The sequence below is a fragment of the Nicotiana attenuata genome, chromosome 1 (assembly GCF_001879085.1).
Source record: "Nicotiana attenuata strain UT chromosome 1, NIATTr2, whole genome shotgun sequence".
Lineage (NCBI taxonomy): Eukaryota > Viridiplantae > Streptophyta > Magnoliopsida > Solanales > Solanaceae > Nicotiana > Nicotiana attenuata.
In genome coordinates, this window is record NC_031989.1 from 62,744,781 (window position 1) to 62,750,715 (window position 5,935).

Genomic DNA, 5,935 nt, shown 5'->3' on the forward strand with positions numbered 1-5,935 from the left:
TATATATTTTCCGGTCGTTAACCAATTTCTTGTCTTTTATTACCCATAAGCAATCCTAAAGCTTGACGTCACAAAAAAGTTATTCTTATCAATAAATGTCAAATTGCTATATAAAAAAGCTATTAATTACAGAGTTAACATCCCATGATGTTATATAGTTTCAATATTTGCTCAATACCTTAACAAAAAAAACATAGCTAACATCCTGAGCTAGGCTATGATGTCATGTTTTACATAACATTCCTAGCAAAATAATAATGAAGTTGTGTTTCTTCTAAAGTTTCATCTTGACTTGTAGCTTCAATCTTCAAAACCTGTAAGTAAAAATTTTGAAAAGACGATGAATAACTATTGATGAAATAATATATATAAATTTACACTAGCAATGGTTAAATCGCTTACCCCAAAAGCAATCTAAATTCAAGTGTTATCCAACAACATCAACATTGCTACAAGAATATAAGAAAATTTATTAGAAAAGTTTTGGAACGGTAAATCAAACTTCGATCCGATAAAAGAATCGAATCAGGGATTTGTAAACTGTTAGACATGCGAATATAGCAAACAAAGGGAAAAGGGTACCATACTAGTGCTAATACTATCGCATTGAAAAAATATCAAGGAAAATAAATCCAGAAAGCATGTATTTATTTAGTTCATTTGACATTGTAAATTCAGAACCATGGAATCCACAAGAATGTTATCCCCTGCCTTATCCATTACAGTTCTTGGATTTTGACTTCCTTCTCAAACTTTCTTTTGTATTTCATCAGTAAGTTGAATTCAGCAATATAGCATATCTGGTTGAACTTTTACCCTTTTACTAAAATAATTGCTCCCAGTAATCAGAATAGTTCTCCACAACAGTAGGGATTAGATTAATCAAATGTCATACTTCCTTTCCTTTCTCTGCTCGAGTATTTCGACAAATTTTTTGTTCTTAATATCAGCGTGTCATACTGAAGGAAAGTACTTGGAGAGACCATAAGGGAGAGAGTAGAACTCTTCACTCCTCGGATCTCAGCCATAGTACTTGAACTTAGCCCACCAATGCCCTCCATTGTCTTTCCTAGTTAAGGGATGCCTGCGCGCGAGAGTGATGTCTAAGAAGTAAGCTATAATTCCTGCCACTGCAGCAGGGGAAGTGAAGATCACTTGCATAATTTGGTCAAACTGCACATAGGATAAAGGCTAAATAAGTTTTTATTCAATTCTTCAATTCCAAAAATGCATGTTGTATCAAGTGGAAATGCTGATAAAGGAGAGATAAATGACTTTGATATATGTACTAACCGCGGCAGAGCCAGATTGAACTGGACCACGACCAGTGGTTATGACATAACCGTTGAAGTATTGTGGCACAGAAAGGCCCATATAGATTGAGAAACCTAATATGAACTTAGTCCTGTAGCTGTTCAGGTTGCAGAGGTGTAGTAAATCAAAATCAGCACCAGCTGCCTCATCCAATCAAACACTAACATAAGTTATCAAAGACTTTATATAGGGAATAGGAGCATTTAGTCAGGCATGCAAAAATTGCTATTTTTTTCAGTTAAGAGAACCGGACAGTTTCAAAGTTAGTAGCAGACGGAAAACAGATATTGTATGATTTTAACATGAGAAAAATCACATACACATGAGGGCAAACGAGACGCAATATAAAGCTCCAATGATCGGTAGAGGTATTGAAGCAAGAATAGCTCCAAATTTTCCTGTTTGTGGTCAAAGAGAGTGCAACCATTAGTTATTTATGATAAATCTACGATAGTCAAAAGATTGCAATCACTTAAAAGTAGAAAGAGAATTATACATTGCGAAACAATAAACGTATAAGAAGTACCAAGATCAGCTATATAATACTATGAATTTGATCTTTGTAGAGAATACCTCACCTAACACAGAAAAGAAAAGCATAAATGCTGCAGAGATTTGAATTACTCTTCTGCTTCCAACTCGTGTCAATGCCAAAAGACCTACATTTTCACTTCATAGTCCATAAAAGAAAAACATTATTAGTAATGCATGGTCAGGTACTAAAAGCTTAGCTGCAGATGCATTTTTTGGGAGATGATTGACATGTTGATATCCATAGACTACTACATTATTGGAAAATAATGTTAACTATTAGATATGATACTCCTCACATCTTAGCCTTGCTTGTGCTCTTGATTTTCAAAATAGTATGAGATATAGAACAAATTGAATAGCCAATTTAAGCTTTTCCTAGGCAGATAGATATATTACACCGATACACTAGCTCCACAGCCGGTTCCCCATAAACCATTGAGCAACATACCTAATCCCTGGACACCAACCAAAAGCAAAATTGAATTTCAACAGAGAATTATATATAGAGAGAAAGAATGCGTCGTTGGTGAGAATATCATCGTTGAAAGTTCACCTACCAGCCAGCCAACACCACAGCTCAGAACTGAAGTTGGGCAATATGTTGCACTTCCATATCTTACAACAGCAATAAATCCTCCAGTAGACTGTCAAAAGAGATACAAAAACTGTTCTTCAGAAGGACAATGACAATATACATGACGATGTTCAGCCTTAAAAGTTTACAATATCCAAAACCTTAATAAATTCAACTAGAATCATGCATCTCACAACATAGTCATAAATCTGTAGTTGAAACTGGATAAGATGTTGAGTTTTCATAAGTTTTACTAGTGAGAGGAAAAAATAGAATCAAGTCAGCAACTACATCAAATATTAGCCTAAACATTTTCAACTGGATATACACCTCAATGAGAGAAACAAAAGCTGCAGCCAACATCAGAAAGACTTCTCCAGCATCAACATTCGGAGTACCCCATTGCAATGGGTAAGGAAATCTTATCCTGCATTTCCAGAAAACAATAGTTCTTGAGAGCAGAAGCAAAAGAACAAAACCTATGTAAACATTGGAAATTAGATCAGATATTCTTTAACTGCAAAACATTGTCACTTTATGATAGAGAAGCCATGTAAAAACTTTGAGACAGACGTTCACCAATAAACAGATTGCCAGAATTGGTTGATATCGACATCAGTATTACAGTCAAGCCTACTATTTCCTCTCATAATTATTACAGTATCAATTAGCTGATGCAAAATACCAATGAAGTTAATTAGATGAAGCTATGCTTTGGCATGATTATTGCCACAAGGGGACTGTTTGTTAGGTACAGCGGCCATTCTGCCTTTTTTTTGAAAGTTAAAAACAAAATCTGTTCAGAACATGTAGTAATCATTTAGAAGCGTGAACTTGCTAATGCTAATCTCAACTGAAGCAGATAGTTCCTAAGGAAATATAATCACTACGAGGTGTAATTTGTACCGAAAATGTAACTGTTAATAACAAGCATAAGAGATTTTGATCATAAAATATCCATAAGCTCCATTTCTTAACGTGCTTAATGAATAAATAGAGAAGTGACTATGTATAGGAGAAAATATTAGTGTGAACATACCATGAAGCTCCAGCAATGAGCCCTAAGCGATCAACTCGGCAACTGAACTGAGGCTGCAGGGGTCTGTTCTTGTATGCACCTGCTACTGTGAGAAGGGCTGCAAATGCCCACACTATTCCAACTGATAACAGTACAGCGAATCGCTCAAATAAGGGTTGCTTCAGTTTCCACATATGAGGAATAAACTGCACAAACATTTGTTAAACACATATTAAAAGAACAAAATGGAAAAACCAACATCAGCACAAATTGATATCCATCATTCTTCTGCTGCTTAATCCTTATACAGTGGATCTAAGCAGATCGAGAATCAAAAGCTACCCTCCTAGCACTTTTTATTTGATTTCCTTTGTTCATTTAACGTTTCATTCTCCTATCTCGTTATGCAACTTTCCCAATAAAAGATAGTAGTAAAACAAAAATGAATACAATAAAAAAAACAAGGCTTCCTATCATGTTATTGCCATCCAAAGGGTGAAAGGCATTTATATCAGGTCTCAGTGATTACTAACATTAATACTTTTCTCGATTGACTTGAATTATCGGGTTGGTGCGGTTTGTCGGTTTCCTTTGTACAATCCCTACATTCAAGACCGATATATACAGCATTCGAGCTAACAAAATTAAAGCAGATCATTGACTGCTGATGAAGACGTGGAGCTAATTAAGAAAGCATATCAAATAAGGATCTTGAAATTGACAAACTATATACAATTCAAAGAGTTGTGGCAATAGGAAAAATTAAAATTAAGTAGGTTAAACAAAACGGAAAATAAATTTCATATGGACAGAGAATACACATCAAACATTCTTTCAATAAATTTTAAGAAGAATTTAATTTTGTGGCACTTTTACATTACTTTATCCTACTAAAGAAGATGAAGAGGAAGAAGAACAAGTCGAATAAAACGAAGCAATAAAGAGTGATTTCCAACATAGAGAAAAAACAAAATAGAGCAACACAGAAGAAGAGGGAATACCTGGGATTCGCAATCGAGGGAGGTCGAAAACTGGGTAGACCCGCAACACACAAGCCAACAAACTCGCAACAAACTCGCAACAATCGATTTGAGAAAAGAAAATTCTTGAGTGGTTATCAATAGAGAGGCAGACGAGGAGTTCTGGGTGTGTTTAGTAAACTAGGGCATAACCTATTACTTTTGAGAAACAGAGAGTTTCTTTTAGTTTTTTTAGAATTTTTAGTTTTAGGATATTAGTTTTGGCGCCTTTTTTTAGAAAATAGTAATAATTTTTAATATTCTAATATTATATTGGGCGGTACTCTTTCCCGCTCATCAACTCGATTGGCGCCTACTAATATCATTTAGGACCGGTTACCATTTTTAGGGACCAAATTTAATACATTCGCTATAGAATACAAAATTAAGGACCACAATATAATCTCGTCCTAATACATACACTTTTAGAGACGGGATTATTAACTCGTCCCTAAATGTTGGTCACAAATAGCACTTTTTCTTGTAGTGTCTACTAATCCTAAAAGGGATGGATATTGGGCTTATTTGAGGTTTGAAAAGGTCAAAAATCTAAGGCGACATACAAAACACACATTGCACATTTAGGGGGGGGGGAGCATGTAAACAGACAAAGGCTCAATCACACCTCCTTGAACAGAAAAGCACGTAATTAGCATGACATTCACATACTGGTTAAAGTCTGATTAAATACCAAATATGAGAGAACTTAAAGGTTGAGGCAGACTATTTATTACATAATTCAGATAAGAAGCCCGAATCAGGCCTGCCTGCTGCTTGTAATTAATAGAACAGATTCAGTTTATAGTTATTACCCTATGGCTTGCCTAAGTGTTTAGACGGGGTCCTATAGGCATGATATCTACTGAATTCAAAAAATAGTAAGGCTTGAAATAAATTGTTTGAATGCATACTTGTTAAACTTGCTAAGTGAGGGAATCAGATTATTAAAAGAGAGGCTGGATTTAACGAATTTATTATAAATTCTGCAACTATGAGTATCCATTATTACTGGTTTTATATCTAACACTGAGTGAGGCGAATCATATTTGATTAGAAATTCCTATAGGCATGCTTTCTATGCGTTGCTGATTTTAAACTTTATAGACATGGTGTAAAAAAAATGCAAAAACCTTATAGACATAGTATCTGAATGCATAAGGCTTATTTTAACCTATAAACATGGTATATAGATGCAGAATTTGTTTACGACCTATGAACATGGTATCTAGATGTAATTGATTATGCAGAAGTGAACAATCCTATAGGCATAATTTATATACGAAGTTGGGTATGCAGAATTCAGAATAGACCTATAGGCATAATTTCTATTTGAATATGCAGAATTCAAGATACCTATAGACATGGCTTCTATATGAAGTTGGATATGCAGGAATATAGTAGTCCTATAGTCATGATTTCTATATGTATTTGAAATTTGCAAAATTATGATAGACCTATAGACATGATCTCTATATG

At 34.6% G+C, this 5,935-nt stretch overlaps 1 pseudogene; it reads right to left on the reverse strand.

Moving 5' to 3' along the window:
* Positions 955–3,658, reverse strand: LOC109241230 (annotated as a pseudogene).